Below are 25,447 nucleotides of genomic sequence, written 5' to 3' on the forward strand. Positions count from 1 at the left end.
TACATTTTCAATTATAAATATTTATTCGTGAAGAGTAAATTTTAGCCACTTACTCAAGCCATATGTTAAGTGGCTAAAATTCAATTTTCAAGAGCAGATGTCCATAAGTAAAGGTGAGTTAGGATCTACATGCTACATATGAATTTACTGAGTTTTCGGCAAATTTCAAGTTAATGATGTTTCAAGAATGTCCTCCACATGGATGAGTAATTAAGACAGCAGCAAAAGAGCAGTCACTTAGAAGGTCCTCAGAGAGAGTAGAAATCGTATAACAAGAAATAATCTTTCTGGATACAAGGCTAGAACCTCCAAGTGAATGAATATTTAAGGGGGAAAAAATAACAGCAAGTGAAGAGTTACTCAGGAACGCTCCAGGGAAGGTCGAAATCATGTAAGAACAGGAAATAATCTTTCTCAATATACAAGATTAATGCTTATTTTTAATCTATAAATTATAACCTATAGCACCCATTAGGAAGTTATCTAAGGCAGTTTTTAACGTAAAAATAAGCGAACGTATTAACTATTTACACAAATTTTCGGCAACAGATAGTCGTTGATAATATTTTATAGTAAGACAGAACCATGTACAAAATAGACCTTTGAACAACCTAATTAATGATAATAGTAATATTATCCAAGTATCCACCACATAAATAAATAAATAAATACGAAATCTTTTCAACCGAAAACAATTATCTACAATCGTACTCAAATTATGATTTTCTATTACAATCTCAAAATGAGCTACCACAACTGAGCAGTTGTCTTGTTAGCTTTTGATGACGCCAACAACACGAAACTTCAGAAAATCTGTTACAAAGAGAATAATTACACATACAGGAACACAAGATCAGTAAGAAGCATAAGATTTCGTTTTCAGATTTGCAAATAACAGCAAAATACAGGGTGATTCATTATAGGGTTTACAACTTCAATCAGTTATAATTCTTTATTGGAACCACACACAGTCTTGGTTTATATGTCATTATACTGCAAAACACTTCAAAAGTTTGACTCACGTAGTGAGTAGTTGCGGAGTTGACCACACGCGGAGCCACCGGTCACTCGTTGAAAATGCAGACTTTCACTGTTGCGGAAACAGCTAAGTGCGTGTTTTGGTTTGAAGAAACGAAGTCAGCAACGAGTATACAGCGTAAGTTTCGCACACAATACGGCAAGAAACCATCCATCAGACCAACAGTGTAAAAATGGCATCAGACATTTGTTGAAATAAGTTCTGTGAGGCACACAAAGGCTCCGGGGCGCTCACCCGTGACTGACGATGTAGTGGAAGCAGTTAGGGAGAGGTTTGTCCTCAGTTCTCGAAAATCTACACGATGTGCACCACAAGAAACTGGTATCACTCAGACCACTGTTTGGCGTGTATTGCGTAGACTTTTGTCCATGAAGCCATACAGACTGTCCTTGGTTCAAGCACTGAGTGAAGCGGATAAACATACCTGACATGAATTTTGTGTTACCATATTGGATTGCATTATTGGTGATGAGTCATTCTTGAACAATATGGTATTCAGTGACGAATCAACTTTGCACCTTTCCGGACACACAATTGTCGTATTTGGGGCACGGAAAATCCACATGCGCACGTGGAGCTGGTTCGTAACAGCCATAAAGTGAACGTGTTTTGTGCTGTTTCTAGAACGAAGGTGTATGGACCATTCTTCTTTGCTGAGAGCACCATCATCGGCATAGCCTATCTTGATATGCTCCATAAGTTCCTTGTTCCACAGTTAGAGATGAACATGACCACGATGGCCGCTTATGGTAGCAACAAGATGGCCGCCCCGCCTCACTACCTGATAGATGTAAGGGAATTTCTTGATCAGCGTTTCCCAAATAAGTGGATAGGTCGTGGTGGACCAATTGCCTGGACACCACGGTCCCCAGATTACATGCCATTTGACTTCTTTCTGTGGGGTTTGTGAAAGATAAGGTGTACACCCCTCCCCTACCTGATAATGTTAATAAACTGAAACATCGCATCACAACACAAATCGCGGAAGTTACCCCGAAATGCTGGCTACTGTTTGACGGATGTGTCCAGGATGACCGCAGGTGCACACATTGAGCCATAATGGATTTGTCACAAGTGTTTGCAGTATATGGCATATAAATCAAGTCTGTATGTGGTTCCAATAAAGAATTATAACTGATTGAAGTTCTAAACCCTATAAAGAATCATCCTGTATACTGAGAAATAAAAATATACGAATAAATAGTAGTTTGCAAAGACAAAAGAAATCTCAGAAGAGACAAGTTTCAAACTCAGTAGGACATGAGTCTGTGTTGAAACCAAAACACAAGCACAATCCAGAATCTCACACGAACAATCAAAATTCTGTATATCCTCTTTTTTTTTTTTTTTTTTTTTTTTTTTAACATAAATGGTTATCCACACTTCTCAATCTCAGCATACTGTCACTCTCAACTGTCGACGACAGTTCAGACATTCAGACATTTCACACAAAGGGTCTTTCTAAGTGTCAATGTGGCTTTCCTTACCTTTACCAGAAGATAAATAGGTGCATTGTGAGGATCAAAAGAATTAGAAGCTGGGAAAAATTTCTGAAGACAGGCATCGACTAGTTTGTGAATTGCCATTGGCTCTCCAGTTAACCGAATTCTGCTGACGAGACTACTATCATCCTTCAAGTCAGTCAGGCACGTGGCCCGAGGATGTAAATTTACGACGGTGTCTTTCCCCAAAGCCTGAAGCCAATGAGGTCCAGCGACAGCCAAAACATTTTGAAGGTGAAGGAATTCAGATGCTCTATAATTATATGACTCGAATAATTAACATGCATAGTATATCCCTACTAAAAGGATTATTTCAGAATATAGTAGATATTCTAAAAAATACTGTAAGATGACCAAAATTTAAAAAAAAAATATATATAATAAATGCTACATATACTGTAGCAACAGTAATTTTTGTTGCATAGGCTCCTGTTATAAGTAATAGGGTTCCCTTTTGCTACCCTGCTCCCTAAAATATCAATAGTTTGCTCATTTATGTATACAGGGTATCTATGTTCTGCATAGACAGCTGAACATACTAAAGAGCCCCAACTCTGCTCGCAATCGTATCCGCTGCCAATCATGATCCCTGTGAGCATTTTCTTTGCACCGACAGTAAAACACGATTCGTTCCTCGCGAAACGTGTCATGGTACGTAACTGTCCGTGAAATACCATTACGCGAGAGATAAATGTTGGCATCATCGAATATGACAACCGTCTTAGATTTTGACACTTCCTTCCCAAGTGACTTTCCTACATTTAGCGGCTGTTTGCTTGTATTAGGAATTGTGACACCTGAGAAGGTTCCGCCTGACAGTGGACTAAGTCATATTTAATCTCTGCACTGTGTTACGTTAAGCTGGTGCTTTCTGGTCTGCCAGTCGACGTATTCCACGAGCACCTGAAGCGAACCTCTCGCTGATAACCTACAATAGCCCGTATTGGTCTCGAATCCTTCTGCATGAATACCATTTGTGTTTGCTATGGTCTCTTTGATCATTAAATATTTTCTGGACATTGTTTCACAATTCGGTTCCACAAAAGAATGTGTGTGTGGGGAAAGAAACATGATGTACACTCATGTCCAAAATGATTGTCGCATATCTGTAACTGTCTCCTTGTAAGAATATAATTTGATAATGATTTTGCAGGATACTTTTAATACTGATACTATGTGTATAATCGGGAAATGTATATTTGTGGTAAATTTCATAAGAAAAGAATTATAAACACGAAAATTAGAATGAGTAAAACAAAATGTTGCTAAATGGACAAGGAAGTTTTATTTTCATTTTATTGTTGTTATTCACTGCTCTTTTAACATGAAATTTTCCACACACATATTAAAATTATAAAATATACTGGGCGAATTCGTTATCAAATTATATTCCTACAACATATTTATAGGTATGCGACAATAATTTTGGACATGAGTGTACCTTTCCCAAGAAAAGTTTACTAGTACTAACACGATACCTGCGAGCTGAGGCACTACACTGATAACCACCGGTGCCAGCAGCGTTGTAAACTTGTTTGGATATAATCCAAAAAACTTTCAGTGTCATTTTTATAAATTTTGGAAATTTCGGTGAAAAGAGGATATTTAACGATTATTACATGTTTATCTTGAATCGTCCCACGTACAATGTACGAAATCTGGCACTGTAGATATTTTATGCTTCAAAGAATATCAATCTGCCATTCATTGACCAGAATTCATATGGAAAACAATGAACGATAGACGAAGAGAGAGGGCTGGACGAAAAATTTTGTCAGCAATTATATGAGGAAATGGGAGCGTTTCCTGTCATGAAATAAAATGTGTTCCTAGATGCAGTGAACCTCTGCAGCAACACAAAAGAGATCAGTAATAAATCTGTTACACGGTAATGATTTTACTCTCAATGAAAAATATGTCAAGAGCCATATTTCAATATTGATTCTTAACATATTTGAGAACAAGATCCTGAGACGAATATTCGGACCCAAGAGGAACGGGAATGGGGAGTGGCGGAAACTTCATAACAAGGAGCTACATGATTTATATGGTTTACCAAACATTGTTAGGGTTAAATCTAGGACGCTCAGGTAAGTAGGTCATGTAGCCAGAAGGAAGTAGGAACGCTTTTAAAGTTTTAACTGGAAGTTCAATCGGAAAACGACCATTAGGAAGACCTAAGCGTAGATGGGAGGACAATATTAAGATGAGTGTCGCAGAAACAGGAACATAAAGTAGAAACTGGATCCAGTTGGCTAAGGGTAGAAGTCAATGAGAAGATTTTGTGAACGCGCCATTGAACGTTCGGGTTCCGTAGGCCATAGAGTTAGTTAATTAGATAGTTTTAATATTCAGAGAGGTACGGATTTCTCACTGATGCACCACTATGCTTTATCTTAGGGGCACGTGCCCTCAGGAAAGATTGTTGCAGAGTATTACGTTTTAGATACAACCTTGAGTAGTGGTTAGATTCCACTTTAATAATATCCTTAAGACTCTACTGTTGCAAAAGGACATAAGCAATTACTTAATATTCAGAAATGAAATGAAAACTTTAACATCCCACGATTATGCCCTTCAGGCTGAGAGAGACGATGATGAAAGCAAGTGAATGATGATAGAAGGATTGGCGGAATGAGAAAGTGGGAGGAAACAGGAGTACTCCGACAAAACCAACGGATACGATGTAGTACACCACACATTTACATGACCGGGGATCGAACCAAAGACCCCACGCACCAGAGGTAAGCGCTCTACCATTGATCCACCGTGTCTCGTTATTTAATATTCGGGGAGAACACTTACTTACCCCCAGAATAATAAAACACTCACAAAATATAAGTGAGAAAAAGAAAGAATGAGCTTTCGCTAGGTCTTCATCAGATGAAGAAAGAGAAATATCGAAAAGAGCAACAACTGTTCTAATCTTTAACATACTTTCTCCCTTCTTCTCCCTTGTATGATGAAGGATTAGTAAATGTTATTCTTTCCCTTTTTGGTTCTTGTTAGATCAATGTAGGGTAAATAATTTGTTTTCCTGAGAATATAGTGATAGTTGCTACGCATCTTTCTTTCTTTGTTTATGTCCGCTTCCTATTTTCTCTATTCCAACTATATATTTAGAAGATATTTATAGATACCGTATAAATATATCAATCCAATATTAATAACAAAAGCAGTATAAATAGTGTTTTTTGCTGAGTTTCTCTTTCGTTTTAATAGTTCATAACTTTGAGAGTTCAAAGGACTTATCGCTCGCCAACAGTAGTGTTAAAAAGGTAGACGATCTCCATGAAGGCGACAATGCGAGTAGGTCCTTAGTTGTGTCAAATGTAAATACAACCGGAAGTGATTAAACTGTAAAAAAAAAAAAAAAAAAAAAAAAAAAAAGTTGGCCTACCAAAACGAGAAATGTTCCGAGGTCTAAATTGGCTAGTTTCTTTGAACAGTTTGCCTTTAAAGATAGAAAAACAACCTCAATAGATAAATGCCAATTTTGAAAACCAAAGATTTTTCTAAATTTGAACAAGTGGATGTTCAAATTTCCAATTGAAAAATTCAAAAGAGCAGATAAGACTGAATCTAGTTGTGACACCATTTGTGTAAACTTTTCCCCTAGTTAGGTATTATGAACATAAGTTTAACTAAAATAATTAAACGAAGTTAATGAAAATTTCGCCAAAGAATTAAACCAGGTTAATGACTCGTTAGGTAAAACAACTGTAATGATTGCCAATCTTACATCTAAAATCTATCAACATGTATCGGAAAGTACAAGAAATGTAAAAAGGAAATTAATGCGATCAAAGTGTAGGTGCAGATTTAAAAAGTGTAGGGTCGGATCACGAACAAAAATGACCCTAAAAGTCATCCAAGCTTATGATTGGGTATTGAATAACTTACCTGACGAATCAACGCAAATACGGCTCCAAAATTATATCCATCCGCTCCGTCGAGATATTGTGTTTATGTGCCACAAACGATCGGCTGTGTTTATATGGCATATTCGTCCATAAAGAATTAATAATTAGCATTTTGTTAAAGTTTTTATATTAGTTTACTAACTAATTAAAAAAACACAGGGCTATTCAAAATGATCTTTCCGATTACAAATTTGGTTCATTATGATCTCAGAGGGACATCGTTCTTCTTTTTCTTCATACCTGTCAAGCAGGTGTTTCTTCCAGCTCCAGTCAGCTCCACCCCTTTTGCCCCCAGGCGGTAAGACTAATACGTTCCGATTTCAGGAGGACATCATAATCAGCACATGAAATTTAGTATGATCATAATATGAAGCTTTTAAACAATATTGAGAAAGTAAAGGCATTGAAAAAAAAATTGCAGCTTTCCTTCACACTTTATTCAGGCTTAGGACTGACAATGTAAGAATTATTTCTACATTGGCGTGTTTAAAAGCTGTGGAGCACTTTTGAGTTTCCTTGTCATATGTCTTTACATGTACAGTATATACAAAAGCAGCAGATCAGTTGAGTCTCATTGTCAAAACCTTTTACAGAAATATATAAAATATGTAAAAAAAAAAAAAAAAAAAGCTGGATAGTGTCCATTGTCATAAATTAGGCCATCTATCTATGGCTACAGTCAAATTAATAAGGGTAGAAATACGCAGTAGCTCGAAGAAAGTCTTCGAAAAGATCTTGGCTTATACGAAACCTGCTAAGCCGTACGTATTCACATAGGAACAATTCTGTTCTAATTATGCTCATTCTTCCAATTCGCTATTGCTTGTCATGCTTTACTCGACTCCAATATCCTTCTATATTCTGGGTATGTCTTGGCCTCTCATTAGGGTTTACAAAATATAAACTGTGGCTAACAGTATCAAGTTGGTATCCTAAATATCCTAAACCCGCAAACCTGCTACACCATCTTCAGCAATCAGCTTTTATTATAGTTCCTGACAAGACATTTGTCGGCAATTATATTCTCCAAAGTTCCACCATCCCTTCTTTCTACTAATACCATAAAAGTTTGCAGCATGTTCCTATCAATACCTCTAACTTCCCCTCGGCTTATGCGACCTCTGTTGTACTTTCGCTTTCCAAAAACACTCTCGTCTATTTTAACTGTGTGTTCTATGCCTCCGATTTTTTGGCTAGTTTCCAACAGCCACATTGAAAGAAGTTGTCTGAATTCATTCAGCAGTTTGAATACAGTACTTTTGTCCAATACTGTCTCACTTAAAATCAGTGGCCGGGTAACGCAAAATCCACGCAAAACTACTTCTAAAAATGTGCGAATTTCGACACCCGTGTTATTGCGAAGAAAGTACCTTGTCAAATAGAAAGATTTTTTTTCTGCACGTTTTTGTTCCGCATCTGTACATTGGCTCCCTACCTACAAAGAAAAAAAAAGTTTCATCGTCAGGGTGACTAAATAGGATTTTTTTTTTAATCAACTTTAAACATTGAAGCAACGATAATGTTTAGAACTAGGGATCCCAAACGTCCCGGTTTATCCGGGATAATCCCGGATTTAATAATCTGACCCCCAAAAATTGTTCAAAACTCCAATTGTCCTGTTTTCTTCCAAAACATAAGTTAATATCGTTCGTGAGAATTTTTTTTAAAATCCTGTTTTTTTTATTAATCATCAATATTTAACTAATAAGAATAATCTACTTTCTGTCACTCACTTTGGTGAGTGTTGATCTTTTATTCCATTACATTTGAATAGTAAAGAAGTGTATAACTATGAATATACTGTAAATATTCAAAAAATGGCCCGTTTTTTTAGTCTTGAAATTTGGGAGGCATATTCAAAACAATAAAAAAAATTTAATACTGAGTAATTTAAGTCTTGAAAGGAGTGAGAGTAGGGCTTCTGTATATTTAAGGAAAAGCCTACACTTACTTCAGATCAGTACTATCAGTAACCGAGAAAAAAAAAGTTAAAAAGAAGTGACAATTACTTAATAGATGCAGAATAATCATCTCCTATCTTGAGTACAAGAAAAGAAAAAGATCAGGGGCCTCATTCCATATTGGTTTTCACAAAATTTGTGGATTGCAACACAGCGTAGATGGTGTAATAGTCAATTATAATCACTGTGTTGATTATCGGTAACTAAAACGGAAATTTTACATTGCGTTACACAAACTACCACAGAATGAGATCCTAGGCTTTGCTAGGACCTTATACGGGCTTGGTTTTTCAATCATATTATGAACATTTATAGCATATAAATTAACAATTATACTATTACAAGTGCTAATTCTTCTTTTCTATCATTTAGATTTAAGCAGAATCAACCTAGAATGAATCAATTCAGTATGTTTAGTGTAGGATTTTAATATAAAATAATTAGCAAATATTAGCACATAGATAATGTTTAACAAACCACTCGATAACACTAGCTTGCATGGAAAGATTGTCAATGAAGAAATACTGTATTACTTACCATTTCCATTTCCGGAAATTCTACTATTACCTTCACACAAGCTGCAGACTTTCAAAGGTCTTACGAAGTTGCAGTTCAGAAGAAACTCTCTTCATCCGTTCCTTTCAATAGCAGCACGTAAGCTTGTGATCCTGCTTAAAGCATCCATATTCTTCAATTCTTACTTAGTAGTAATAGATTAATTAGTAAGTTAAATAATCTATGGTAATATGCTGCCTCTTTTAAAGCTTCTCAAAAAATGTCAAGTTCTCATGCTGTCCCCCTAAGAATGGAACATGTTAGTCTTACCGCCTGGGGAAAGATCAGATAACATCAGAGATGTTGCTCGGGAAAAGGGGACCGAGCTGACTCGAGCTTGAAGAAACGCTTGCTTAACAGGTATAAAAAAAAAAGAAAAAAAGAAGAAGAAGAACGATATCACCATGAGATCATAATGAACCCATCAAGCCTGTAGTCAAATTCTTGCCAACCACGTAGTAACATTTCGCGATCGATGGATAACATTGCGTCTGTAATGCTTACTTGAAGATCATTTATAATGGTTGTTAGGAGCAACTTGTAATTTTTTCTCAAAACCTCACAGAAAGAAGTCACACGGGTTAAGGTCAAGGAAATGTGGAGGCCAAGAAAACAGCTCTTCATCCCTACGACCTGCGCGTCCAATTCATTTATGTGGTAGTCTTTTGTTCAGTTCCTTATAACATATCTATGAAAATACGATGGTGCTTCATCCTGCTGAAAAACGAGATCCTTATGTTCCTCTTCTAGCTGTAGGAATAGCCATGTCTGCAGCATGTGTAAGTACGAAAGTCCTGTGACAGTATCCCAATCAAAGAAGAAAGGGCCGTACACTTTTTCTTGGCCGACCGCGCAAAACACATTCACCTTCGGGGAATTGTAAACATGCTCCTCAAACACACTACGATTTTCCGAACCCCAGATTCGCACAATTTGTTTGTTCACTGTACCTGAAAGGTGATTCCAGGAAACCATCAGTTTCCATTAGGTTTTGCATCGTAATGCAGAACTCGAGTGGCTAGGTTGTAATGCTAAGGAAATTGTATTTTGGAAAACGCTTGGCAATATTCTGTGTCACGTTGCCTTCTCTTATTATTTATAAACGAACTAGCCACGACGTAACACACAAGTTATATTTTTTTTAGCATGGGTCGCCACTTCTTATAAAAAGAAGAAAAAACTTATCAAGGAACTAATTTTACTTCACGTATTCAGGTTCGTTGCTTCTAGACTTGTGCTATTATAATTTCGCTGCCACATGACACTTTATATTAAATCTGAACCTCAGTTATTGAAAAAAAACTAGCGGTCATTCCTGAAGGACGATAAAATATCAGTTATTTAACACTTACTGTACAGGCTATACTGTACGCCGAAAATCTTACCGTAGTAAGTTTACACCTGTAATACTTTGCAGCTGTGCTGTAATACTTAAAGAATGCAGATGAGTCTTTAGTATTTTCCGATTTTTTTATAATACTATTATTTATAAGTGCAAAAACCACATGCTAGCAGCACTATAGATATCAATACCCGTTTGCTATTTTCACTTTGATTTTCCGTTAGTTTTTATTCATAACTTTGAAGATTAAAATTCACAAGGAATGTTGTATTTTAAATGTTCTATTTCCTTAAAAGATATACTTATCCTGTTAATGCGTTATGAGTTTTAAGGCTAATTATTAGATAAGTAACACGCTCCAATCTCTCTGCCTTAGTTGCCGCACAATTCTGGACGGTGAACAGTTTAACTTACCCTCTTTCTTTACGGAAATACTTTACAAAGCACAGTATACAAATTATAAAACTAATTTTGACAATTGAAAAAACACTAGTTAAACAATATCAAAAACACACCAAACCAAAAGAGTAAACCATAATCAGAATTACATAAACAAATGAAAACAGACAAAAACATTATAAACAGAATGTTCAAAATATTGTAGGGGAAAAACTGAACGCTACATCCTCCCCTGCCACACAAAAAAATAATACGAGTAAAAAAATTAACAGTTTTTAAATCGTCCTTTTTTGCTTATATTATTTAACCTCACTTAAATATTTCACTAAATATACTTAGTTTTCAATATATAAAAGTTTGTTGAAGAATAATGGAAAAATAATTCACTATTTCAGTGTCCAGTAGATACACAAATGCTATCAAAGAATATCTATATCACGAAGACGAAAACAAACTATAAATTTACTAAATATTGATATATATATAAAAAGTGCACAAAACAAACTAACTTCATGTAACTACAACATAATCCTTTAACAGTTCTTCTCGTTTCTCTCGGGAACAATCAAATATTTTTAAATTTGAAAAATTCTGAATGCCAGCAGCATTTCCTTTAAGATCCTGCAACATAGCACTATTCTTCATAAATTTAACCACTACATACGGTCCTGTGTAAGTACTCATGTATTTGTGTATTCTCTTCTTACAGGATGAGGAAAGCGCATGTGTTTTCACCAAAACCAAATCCCTTTCTTTGATTATCACTTCCCTTCCTGATGACTTCACCGTGTTTTTGTCCTTTTTAGAATTTATTTCTGACACAACTTCTAGGAAACGATCCTTGATATCCACATTCTCCATTTCCTTAGGCCAGGGATAGTTAGATTTAAAACGTTCTGATGCTGAATAGGAAAGAAATAGTTCAGATGGAGTATACCCCGTGCTGCTACAAAGTGAATTATTTATTAGATCCTGTGCTCTTTTCAATACTTTACTCCAGTGTGTGTGATTATCATGACAATACACTCTGATGATAGTATTTAAGTCTCTATGTTTCCTTTCCACTAAACCATTACACTTTGGATTATAAGGGGATGTCATGATATGCCGCATTTTATATTTTGTACAAAATTCCTTCCACACTTTCGAATTGAACTGAGCTCCTTGATCAGTAATACAACATGCTGGAATAGGATAATGATGGAAATATCTCTTTTCTAATATTGCAACAATTTCTTTCGTTTTCGCTAATTTTAGTGGGTAAAAACAAATGAACCTTGAAAAAACATCCAAAACGGAAAGTATAAAATAGTATCCTGAACTGCCTGGAAGTTTACCAACAATATCAACACAAATCTTCTCGTGTGGTTTCTCACCAGTAATGTGATAGGTTTCTCTAGCTATTTTTCTATTAGCGAACTTAGACGTAACACAATCAAGGCAGTCCTTTATGCATTTCGCGAAGGCAGATTTCATACCTTTACAATAAAACACTGATTTAGCGAACGCTAAACACTTCCTTAATCCCAAATGTCCGTTAACATGTATCTTTTGTGCCAAATCGGAAATCATCTTACTGGGGATCACTAACAACCAATTTTGAGTTTTAGGATTTCTTTGATAAATTACGCCATCCAAAATTTTAACTTTATCTTGAAACTGTAAATCTGCTGCCAAAGATTTTAGCTTTACACAATAATCATCTGAAGCTTGACCTTCTTTTATTTCGTCAAAACTTAGAAGTGAATCATCTTCTTGAGACATGAAGTTTACTCGGTATATTTGAGGTTCTTTTTCTTTTACATCAGGTGGGTACCTGCTCAAAATGTCCGCAAATCTGTTTTCTACTCCTGGCAAATGTACAAACTCCAAGTCAAACCTCTGTAGTTTTAGAATGATGCGGGTCGTGCGCGGATCCAAGTTCTTAAGAGTCAACGCATGTTTTACTCCGGCATTATCACAATGTATGATAGCTTTTCTTCCTAATAGATAATATGAAAACTGCTCGCACAAAAATAACACTGCCAGTAGTTCTAACTGAAATATTGATAATGACATCTCATGGGCTTTAACACGTCTGCTAGCGTAACCAATTACATTCATTTCTTCTTGTTCTTCAGGATGTTGTGCTATATAACCAGCGAGATTTTGGGCAGTTGCATCAGTATAGACATGGAATGTTAGATTAAAATCTGGCTGAGATAACGCAGGAGGTGAACTCAATATGACTCTCAATTTGTCGAAAGATTCTAAAGCTTCAGGTGTCCATTCAAATTTATTGACTTTCTTTAATAGGTCGTACAAAGGTGATGTTAGCTCAGAAAAATTACTGACGAAACGTCTTCTCCATCCAACAAGCCCTAAAAATGCTTTCAAGTGCTTCTTGTTTTTGGGAACTGGAAAATTCCGAATAGCCTCGTTATGTTTAGGATTCACCTGTATGGAATTTCCACTTATTACATGTCCTAAGAACAAAATTTCGGATTTCAGAAATTGACATTTCTTAAAAGTTCAATGAAAAGTTTCCTGTTCGAAAAATTTCTAAGACTCTTTCCAAGTGAGAAAAATGATCCTCGTACGAAGGTGAGAAGCACATCACATCATCTAAATAACATATGACAAAATCCTTAGTACTAATATCAAAATAATGATTCATAACACTTTGAAAAACTGATCCTGAAGATATTAATCCCATTGGCATTCGTAAAAAGATGAACTGTCTTCCTAAATAAAGGAAACTAGTACAAAGAGATGACTCTGGGTGAAGTGCAATACCATAGTATGAATCCGTAGAATCCAATGAAGAAAAAATAGTAGACCCTGACATACGATTTAAAATGTCTTGTCACCGTCCTACAGCTCATTTTTTGCAATTTAAAAGAAACATTGAGAAAATAGATTTATTTTGAACTTTATTAACCAACCCTCGTATAAACCCAAGTGTTCTAGAAACTCTTTGTCAACGCTTTGGAATGTTTGTTCATCTGTGTTAGTAGACTTCCGTTCGATTTCATAACCATGTATGGACATACGACGCAGAAACAACAACTCTCTTTGTGAACGCTTTCAGTCCCGAAAGAAACGGGAAAGTCGCAAAAACACTTTACTTCTTGATGGTGCTCAACGCTGATTTGATTATTTAAAATGACCGCACTTCTTCAGCCAAGGAGTGTGAACTTGGTAGTATACGTCATCATCGGGGCGCTCGAGCACCCAGAACTTATACACAATAGTTGACTGGACAAAGGAGCAGTTGCTCTGCACCTAATCGACGAGGCAATCGTCGACGTTCGTTCCAACGCGCTTCCGAAAGCAGCATTTAGGCTGCCTATACTCACTTTGACTAATAGTCAATGACGTGCACGGAAACATTCTATATTAAAACTCAAAGTGACAAAGTTTTTTTATCCATATGTGGAAGTGATAGTTTGTTGTTCTTCACATCAAAATTTTTATATAAGTGTACTCGTCTAATAATACGGCAACAACTTGGAATTCTCATCGAGGAAGTAGCAGTTAACATTTCAACGTTGGACTTCAACTTCAACAACTACGCATATATTTGAATACAGGACAGAGGAGATGTAACGTCAACAGGCTAGCCGAAGAAACACGTGAGTTATCTATTATATTAAGCCACCACATTACCTGCTATTCAAGCCACCACACCGTTGTGTTACTGATACTGAGTTGTTAACAGTAGATGCATTTGAAACATACATGCTTGTAATATTTGTGCTTATATAGTAACATTACACTCGTTTTACCAAAAGGTTATTTTGTCATTTGTTGTAATATCATATGTGTAACTTAACCATTATTTTATTTACGTTGCTTGCATTTTCATCTACCATATTCCCAGTTATCGTAGGTGAAACTGTAAGCATGGGCAAGTGATCGTATACGTCATGGTGTAACTGGGAATCACAATTAAGAAAAGGGGACATATGAGAAATAAAAGTCGTTCCGAACCACGACGTAAATAACGATCACACCCGAAATGGCTCAACCGTGACAAGACGTACTTTAATCTTCGGATAGAACTGCATTTAATTATTTCAGAGTTCATTTATTAAAATACGAAAATAGTAAACATTTGAATCACGTAGTTGCAAGCAGGCAACTGGGCATAGAATCATGCGTAGATTGTTTTAACTCGTGAAAAGAAAAGAGCAAGAGGAAAGAAAATAAATAGGGTTTGAAAAAGAAAAGAAAACAGAAAGTAAATTCAATTACCACGGAAATATAATTAGTACAATTTGTTTTGTAAGAAATTAAAACATTTTTGTTTGTTCGCGAATTTTTCTTCCGCTAACTTTTCATAGTACGAAAGCACTGAACAGCTGATCATAGCCACACACACACACACACACTCACAGTAGTATATGCGCCTCTGTAAAATAATGAATGAATAACAGTGTGTTTATGTTGATTGTCTATCGAAACATTTTTACAAAATGAAAATTTGAAATAAAATAAAAACTTTGTGTAACTGAAATAATGAAATAGTTTGAGAAAAGTGTTTGTTTATATTGTTACTTACTTCAAGTGTTTGTTGCTGCATGTTTTGTATTGTGATTTGGTTTGTTTTAAGTTAAGTAAATATGGAAGCGAATATTTTAGAACAATTTCAGGCAATGTTAACAGAACAATTAGAGAAACAGTCTGAGAAATTAGAGCATAAAATTGATAGTACTAACGAGCGAATAAAGGAATTGGCAAACGAGTGCACGAACAATAAGTTAGAGCTAGGAAATAAGTTTGATTGCAAATTCGATCAACTAAGTACCGGTATTACAACCACCAATAATTCCATTATCGAGGTACACTCTGGACTAATTGATGTGACCAATCAAGTTGAGGCAGGAACTGTTGAGTTTAAAAATAGTGTAGCAAAATGTAAGGAAAGTCTCGTTGAGTTTCATGAATGCATGCAGACGGCACGACTTGAATGCAAAAAAGTGCAAGGCGAAAGTGAAATCGTAAATACTCTTGAATTCGCGCAGGCCCCCATTGCGGAAGATAGATGCCTCATAAGTCAGAGAGTTAGTTATAGTCAGGAAAAGGAAATACGTAGTGTGGAAGTAGTAGTAAGCAAAAGCTTGTTATGTGTATCCGTAGACAATTGTGATTCTAGTATACTTAGCGTTATTGATTTACCGGCTAGGGATGCCGATGGCTCACACACAACGAATGGTAGCGTTGGGAATACGCGTACCCATCCTCTCCAAGAAGTCAGGGAAGACTTAAGAGTTGAATTGTTGTTTTTGTGTGAAGATGTAGTTACAGTGTTGTCGCTTTTACGTCGCGGGCAAGTGGCCTTGCGCGACCTAACAGATTCAAATGTGTCTTTGGTACCATACACGGCCAACGTGAATTGCATTTTTATACTGCAGATCCATTCTGACTTTACTAACTTTGAGTACGGTAGTAAGAGACAACTCCAGATTGATAATTTGAAGTGTAGGCCTATCCAGCGAATTGTGTTTTACGTGCTAAGCGCTTTATTTGTGGATACCTTGTCAGAAACGTTTACGGTAGTTGAGCCTAAAAGTAACATTCTTACTCAAGTGCATGCAGATAAAGGGAAATTGTCACCAGTGAAAAAGTTAAAATGTAATACCGAGGTCAAGAATAACAGTGAGATAGTCCACGATAACCAGTTGAATTTTGCTAATTCAGTAGTTTACCTGAATTCGGTCCCAATGCGTACCGATAGTAAACATGCTGTAGAAGGGCGTAAATTAGATTCTAGTATGGTCACCTTTTATCAAGCTAGTACGTCATCATTGCGAAATTGTCGAAAACGAAGGTTCAAATGTAAATCTACTCAAAAATAGCTGATCGTTCGTGATTATGTTCATGCTCGCCAATTTCAATGCAAAACGTTCTCACAGCGCGCACAATCCCACAGTAGGTATGCAGCGAACAGCAGGGCAAAAGTAAAACAAAAGCGTTCTCGAAAACGAAAGTTGGCACAAAGTAATCGTGGGAGAAAGAAATTTAAGTGTAAATCGAAGTTAGTGGCATATCAACAAACTCGTGAGAAAGCCAAAACGCGAAAAAGGTGTATGTCGACTCCGAAGAATGCTAAAAGGCGCAAGTGTAAATACGTACGAGTCTCGTGCAGCAAGTTACATGGTAAATACAGTAGTAGTAAGTGTAAACTTAAAAGAAAAGTTGTGCATGATCCTAAATTTAAGCGCCGTAAACGAAAGCGTCTCATCGCGTGGAAGTTTAGTAAATGCGCTGCAAAAAGGAGAAAAGCCCCGCGAATCATAAAAAGTAATTGGAAAAGTACTCGTAAGCGTATGAAATTGCAGGCGTACAAGTGTAATCGGCATCGGTGGAAAATGAAAGTTTTAGCGTAACCAAAGTGTGAATTTTGCCCGAATTTGGACTGAATCCCGAAAGAGACGAGAAATTAAACACTGAATAAGACTTTTAAGCTTTTATAAGAAATGAAAATAAAGATTATTACTCTTTTACTTCAATTATTCCCCATCGAATTGCGAAAGTTAGGAATTTGTTTTTCAGTCTCAAGTGTGTGCACACGGTCACCGACGCGCCCAGCCAGAGGAACCACCAGTATCCATTCATAATCAGGTACGTTCATTTAAATACCATGTTTTATTGTTTCTTTATAGTTTTTGGAGATGAGAGATGAATGTGAAAAGCAGAGGAAGGACAGTATTGGAAATTTTAAATAGGTAATCAATTTAGATCGCGATCTCGGACTTTGAAATTTTAATAATACCCCTCCACTTTTGGAAACTTTGATTATCCCGCTTTGGATACAGAACTTCTGTATTGAATTTTGTTAGGATGTTTATATTTTGTATGTTTTATTTCTTTTCAGGTATTTCCAGTCTTGGGAACCAAACATTATTAATAAAATTTTACCATTGTATTTTCTTTCGAGTTTTTATTCGTTTACCTTGTATGATTATAAACATTTAGCTGTCCCCATATCATTAGGCATTTAGAGAAATGTTAGGCAATTAGAGATATTTGAAAACTCAATTAGAGAAATACTAATGAATGTTACAATTAATTATGAAATTTGGATTTTGAAAAAAAAAAGGGTGTATTCTTCAGTTGATGAATCTTTTCATCCAACTTTGTTATTAAAAGCTTGTATAAAAGCATATTGAATGTGTAACATAAAACTAGTTAGGCGTTGAGATACTGAAAATTAAATATTATTTATTATGATTTTGAAAGTAATTGAAAATAATGCTGAATTTAAGAAATCTGTTTACGAAATTATTTACATATGATGTTCGTTATGTAAAGTCAGTGGGTATTTGTTACGACACTAATAAAGTTTTGAACTTAATTCAATTTAATTACAAAAACTGTTTTACAAGTTAAGAAGAGGTAAAAGATTGAAAATTATAATTCAACCCTTAGAGGCGTCACTACTATTCTCTTTCAAAATTAAAGTGACGAAATCGGGTTGGCGTCCGGTTGGGCCTCAGCTAGTGTGTGAATTTGGCCTTTAGACACACACACTTCTAAATTCCATTTCGGCTTGTGACATTCTAAATCTATTTATTTAAGGACAAGATATTTAATTTGACGCTTAAAATTTCACATTTTATTAGATATTCATTTTTAATTTGACGAAAAGGAGATCATAAATTGTGTTTATTTGGGATTTTGGCAAATAACTTTTCTCTTCTTTCCTTTCTGTAGTACGCTTTTCGAGAAACGTTACGTATAAATATAGTAATGTTTCTCGAAAACTGTACTACCAATGATCACCGACACAATTTGGTATCGATATATATAAAGTATTTCTTTTGTTTAGGTATTATTACCTATAACATATTCGGTACATTTAAAAGTGGAATATTTTATTAAAAGTGAATAATATTTTGCATCGTAAAGAATTCAATGTTGAAGTATTCTCGTTATTTGTTTAAGTTTGCATCAGAAAGTTGTTTCAGTTTACTTAAATGTTTTCGAAATCAGTTTTGTTCAGTTTGAAATGCTTTAAAAAAAAAGAGAGAGAGAGAGAGAGAGAGACGTATAGTGGCAGTGAGTAACTGAGATATGCAAGGCAAAGGCCAATGGTAATTTAAGAACTATAATTGGGCAAAAATGGATTAGGCTAATAAGTAGCTTCCATGTTGCGGGTTAATGCCGGTGTCAAAGGCTATTTTGAAGAGCGACACCGATGTTGCGTTTTAGGATACTAGCGATAATATTCGCATACAAGGCGATCATAGCGTATAAGGCCTACGGAGAGGCAAACGCTTGTATTGAGGACCATGAATTATATATATTGCGAAGTGTGCACGATGCAAAGGGCAATGAAAGGCCGCATCTGTGTTTTTCGAGGTTGATTTTTCCCTCGTTGTCGTTGTTAAGTTCCCAGCCAAGGGTGCTGGAAGAGGCAAGAAGCCTATATTTTTGTGCGTTTATGCTATTAAATGACAATGGTCCATAAGGTTGATATGTATATCCCTTTTACGTCCGATGTTGGGGATGTGTAGGAAATATTTCTAGAAACGCCCATGCTTTGAGGTGAAGTTATCCCTCTTATGTTGTGTAAATTGTCTTTTTAAAGACAACCGCAATATGAATTATTCTAGCTCAGTTTTATAAGTGCCCATAACCCAGTTAGTTGCCATTAAACGTCTATCACAAAATTGTTGTTAATAAGTTGTTATAGCCATGTTAAAAATAAATAAATAAATAAACTTAAGATGTTAAGTTGGGATTTCAAGCAATGTTTTTTCAGAATTAAATTTATGTTAGGAGAATACATCAACTTTATTACGTAACAGCAGATGCTAAACTGTATTAATATTTAATGAATGAGTTATAAATATTATGGAAATTTGATAATTAAATTCATCATCGATTTTGAATTCATTAACATTATCGGTTTGACCTTAGACAAAATTCGATGAATACTGTTTTAAATTTTGAAATGAGTGTATTTTAGAAATTGAGGAAATATGAATAATAAATGCCATAAGGTGAAATTAATTGAATAACGAATGTGACATTCTGATTGTAAGTGATATGGTCACCACCCGATATGGCTAAATGTATTGATTTATTCCCGATTATGACTTATTCCCGGATGTGACGATATTACTGATGTTGATAAGTGCATTTTTGCCAGGAGGCCGGCACATTTTTTGGCTAGCGCTCTTTAAAGGAATGCAATTGTAAACCTACTAATTTTGTAGGTATGAGCGGGCCTAAAACAATTAATAGTTATTGAGTGATTGATGATATTGAGGTGCAGGGCTGTAGTATCGAACTTACAACAGGGTATTCTTGTTGTCCTTTTCATATATTTATTTTCTCGAAACACCTTCTTTAGGTCTAGATACTGACAGCCTAATTGGGGTTGGAAAATTTTACCCGGTTATGACATAGCTATGATGCGTAAAGCATCTAGCTGGGAGGGACAAAGGATTTCGTGCAGGAGCGATTTATTCAAATCGTCGGGGAGCTCAACGACCCCGCACACTCCAGTTATGGGAAATAGTAAGTCGGTGCCTTTTTGGTCTTCGGGACCAATTCATTAACCTATATTTTTGTTTAATTAACGACTTACGACCTGAGGTGCCAACCAGTGACACTCAGGATGGCACTATGTAAGGCCTAACCGCCGTTTAACTTATGTACATATTAAAATGTTTTAAAGTTCACTAGTTAGGTTATGTAATGCAAATATATAGGTTGATATTTTAACTGTTTTGCATATTATGATATAATACGTAAAAAATGTCAGTATATAGGCAGATTTAGTTTAGTTTTGAACTTTACTAGTTTTATGAATACATTTTGCATATTCAGTGAGAAAATGTAATTAGAATTTGAATTTCGTTCATACATCGTACTACGATTATATATTATGTTCGCATATTCGAATCATTATTCTGAAAAACGGATATTTAGAAATGAATAAGTAATCTTAATGTGGAAAACATATTTTAAAAAAAGTTTACTTTTGTAGTTTTTACACGTTTATCTATTGCTCAACGACTCACACAAAGGAGAGAATACCTAATTTTGTTTTCTTTTGTCTTCAATAATTCATACAGGTGGAAAATTTTAGTTTAATTCACTTTATTAGAGTTTTTACCTATGTCAATTTGGGAAAAGTATTAGTTGAAACTTTCGCTACATGGTTCATTTGAACAGAACGATTGTGATTAACGAAGTATTTTGTTGTTTATCCGATTACTTTTTGTGTCCGAAAGTTTAAAAAGGAGAGAATATCGTTTTGAATCAGCACTTGTCAATAAACTCACACAACTATAACGAAAATTTAGGTTGAATTTGAGCATTTTGAGAATTGAGAATTTAAAAAATAAATAAATAAATAAATAAATAATGGAAAGAAATTGGTTTGTTGTACGATTTAACAGTAACTGATAGATTCCATTGCTTATAGTATGTTGAGGCAATCAAGTTTAAATTTGATAGTCACGTTGACATTGATAATGGTCATCGAGCGAACAATCATTGTGTGTAAAGGATTTGAGCTGTATACGTTTGAGTTCAACCGAATGGCAATTGAGCATTACAAGTGAGTTAGGGCTATTTTCGAGGTGCCAAAAGGCTGTATAGAGCGGCATCCTTATATGAGTTTATTGTTATGATATATGCGTATTTTAACGTGCAACCAAAGGCCAATAGAGGGCGGTTCACGTTTAGAGATGTTACTTCCTGAATACCTAGATTGCTCCTAGACGAGTAGGGAATGTCTTTTCTAAGTGTTTAATGTGTTTAGAGGTGGATTGTATATCCCTCTTGTTATATGTGTTTGCGTTTAATGCCCGTAAAATGGAGTTGTATTTTGCCTTTGCCAATGAGATGTTTGTTGAAAATGAGATTCGGAAATGATTGTATCAGCCAAAAGTCATATGTTCGCTAATGTTATACGAGATCCGTGCACTAGTATTGATGTCTACATACTACTTGCAATTAATAAATAAATGAAGGAATAAAATAAAAGTTTACATTTGTTGTTAGTAATACTGACAAAAAAAAAGTGAGTTGACATGTGAATCCAAATTTATTTGAAACAATTTGATGAATCTCTTGTTTGTTGTTTGAGCAATACGATTACTGAAACTTGATAGTATATTTGATTTAGATTCCTTTAGTACTCTTGATGTTTAATAAGCTGAAATATAGTATTCCGAATAATTAGTATGTAATTTACTTCATGACTATTTTACGAATTTTTGTTTTGAAAACTCTTTTGGATTATTAATACTTTATATGTATGGATATATATTAGTTGATATAATCATTTGATGTTATATTAGATTTTTATGTTTGATAATCGAATGTTATGAAAATTTTGAATAAGAAAATTTAAGTATCAATCTTGTTGTAAGAAGGTGCATATACACACATTACACTACACAAGCTACATATTAGGAATTTCAATATTACCGTTCGTTACGTTGCGAGGCTACACTTTCGAAATCGGTATACACATTTTGCTATTGTTTAGTAGTTAAGTATTTTCTATATTAATGTTCATTTGTACATTTATTTGGCTTAACATGTTTAAGTATATCATGTGTTTTGCAAAAGATAATTGAAAAGTGAATTAAAATATTTTTTATTATGGTGAGAAACCAGTATTTGAAAAATAAATAAATAAATAAATAAATAAATAAAAGAGACTATAAACTGAAAAAATGAACAATCTATTAATGGTGGCATAAAGGTGGCTTTGTTTAAACAAAAGGTGGCTTAATTAAAACTTAAAAGTGGCGGACTCAAAAGTGGCTTCATATAAGTAAAAGGTGGCTTTAAAGAACGTAATAGGTGGCTTTAACAAAGGTGGCTTGTTGTCATACAGGGTGAATAACCACACGGTTACTTAGTGAAGTGCAATATATAGTGCAGTCCCAATACGTCGAATTTTCAAAGTGAGTTCCCAACGATCTTCGCTTCATATACAGTGTAGTCCCGATATACTGAATCTTTATGGTGAACTCTCAGTGACGGTTGATTTATATACAGGGCGTTCCCAAAATACAATGATCATTAAGTGACATTCCAGTATGGACTATTAACCCCTCAACGGCCAGGGTTCTCTTCACAAATTGAAGCAATTTGCTCGGACACTGCTCGGGCCCCAATAGGATGTCACCGTCCTACAGCTCATTTTTTGCAATTTAAAAGAAACATTGAGAAAATAGATTTATTTTGAACTTTATTAACCAACCCTCGTATAAACCCAAGTGTTCTAGAAACTCTTTGTCAACGCTTTGGAATGTTTGTTCATCTGTGTTAGTAGACTTCCGTTCGATTTCATAACCATGTATGGACATACGACGCAGAAACAACAACTCTCTTTGTGAACGCTTTCAGTCCCGAAAGAAACGGGAAAGTCGCAAAAACACTTTACTTCTTGATGGTGCTCAACGCTGATTTGATTATTTAAAATGACCGCACTTCTTCAGCCAAGGAGTGTGAACTTGGTAGTATACGTCATCATCGGGGCGCTCGAGCACCCAGAACTTATACACAATAGTTGACTGGACAAAGGAGCAGTTGCTCTGCACCTAATCGACGAGGCAATCGTCGACGTTCGTTCCAACGCGCTTCCGAAAGCAGCATTTAGGCTGCCTATACTCACTTTGACTAATAGTCAATGACGTGCACGGAAACATTCTATATTAAAACTCAAAGTGACAAAGTTTTTTATCCATATGTGAAAGTGATAGTTTGTTGTTCTTCACATCAAAATTTTTATATAAGTGTACTCGTCTAATAATACGGCGACAACTTGGAATTCTCATCGAGGAAGTAGCAGTTAACATTTCAACGTTGGACTTCAACTTCAACAACTACGCATATATTTGAATACAGGACAGAGGAGATGTAACGTCAACAGGCTAGCCGAAGAAACACGTGAGTTATCTATTATATTAAGCCACCACATTATCTGCTATTCAAGCCACCACACCGTTGTGTTACTGATACTGAGTTGTTAACAGTAGATGCATTTGAAACATACATGCTCGTAATATTTGTGCTTATATAGTAACATTACACTCGTTTTACCAAAAGGTTATTTTGTCATTTGTTGTAATATCATATGTGTAACTTTACCATTATTTTATTTACGTTGCTTGCATTTTCATCTACCATATTCCCAGTTATCGTAGGTGAAACTGTAAGCATGGGCAAGTGATCGTATACGTCATGGTGTAACTGGGAATCACAATTAAGAAAAGGGGACATATGAGAAATAAAAGTCGTTCCGAACCACGACGTAAATAACGATTACAGTCTGTTATTGGTTCCACCTGTACCCTTGGTGATATAACTTTAGTATTCAATTGTCGCAAATCTAATACAGGCCTCACGCTTCCTGATGACTTGCGAACGCAATGTATTGGATTTTTATAAGGACTAACACATTCTTTCACTACACCAATACGTATCCATTTACTCAAGGTTTTCTCGAACTCGCCCTGCATGTGTTGAGGAATTGGGTAAGATTTACCTACTACGGGCTCGTTATCCTTTAACTGAATTTTATACGGCTCTGTTTTAATTTTTCTCGGATACTCACAAAACAACGTACGATATTTCAGCAACAATGATAATAATTTTGACTTCGTCTCGTTATCCAAGTCATTTCTTTCACGAACGTAATTCTCGATTTCTTCTTGGGATATTACACCCTCTTCTTCTTCTTGGATCGGATCATGCACTTCTAACTTTGCCAAAAAGATATTATATTCATCTAAGTTTACAGTAACTTTTGTTTCGTTAGAATCCTCGAAGGACAGGATTTTGTTTTTCCAATTTAACACAGCATTATATCTTTTAATGAATGGAACACCTAGTATCATATCAGTCTTCAGGTTTTTCACCACATACACTGGCGTCTCGAATATCTTGCCCTGGATATCTAGATTCAAAAGTTGGTAACCTTTCACTAAGTATTTCTCGTTTCCAGCAAAACCACACAAAACAATATTAGGATCTGGGCGTAATTTGGCGGAAGGATATATATTCTTTATTTTATTCCAAACAGATAAACTGAGTAAATTTAACTCTGAGCCACTATCAATTATGCACTTTATAGGAAGTCCAGCTACTTCGCAATCCACAGTAGGAGGATGACACTTTGTTATTTCTACCCTAGAATTACTTAACTCACTCTCTTCATCGATAACAAAACGTATTTGCAATGGCACGTTTCGGCTTCGCGGTACAAGTGGATAATTATCCTGCCAAGGTTTGTAAACCAATTCTGAGGACGATTCTGAAATTTTACTTGATGCACAACCGCTATCCACTGAAATTTTATTAAGTCGAACTTCTTCACCCTCTTCTTGGATATTGTTAACACAAACAATAGATTTATCACCATGCAAAGTGTTCGTTAAATCGAAACATCTATTACCAAAAGTATTTTCGAAATTTGAGTACTGCCGGGGACTCAAACTGCAGTCGAAATCGCCCCCTTCTAATGTCGACTGCACGGGAAGTTTTCCTCGCGCGAGTGATGAACAACAGCATCTGTCACTACCGTATTTCTGTTAGGATTTCTCTGAATGGAATCAGCTCCCATACGATAATTTACATTCCTTTCGCCTTCGTCATTCTCTGATGAATATTGTACTCTTGGCGACTCATTAGGATACGAATTAAACTCGGGGTCGTCACGTCTCCAATTTGAATTATAATCCCTATTATTATCATTATTATACATCCTT

At 35.5% G+C, this 25,447-nt stretch overlaps 1 protein-coding gene across 1 annotated transcript in view; it reads right to left on the reverse strand.

The window, feature by feature from the left end:
- The window catches only part of LOC145670522 (uncharacterized), a 38,126-nt gene that overhangs the window by 2,026 nt on the left and 10,653 nt on the right, over positions 1–25,447 (reverse strand). The window lies entirely within an intron of this gene.

This window comes from Thermobia domestica, chromosome 2, assembly GCF_964235325.1.
Source record: "Thermobia domestica chromosome 2, izTheDome1.hap1.1, whole genome shotgun sequence".
Classification (NCBI taxonomy): Eukaryota; Metazoa; Arthropoda; class Insecta; order Zygentoma; family Lepismatidae; genus Thermobia; species Thermobia domestica.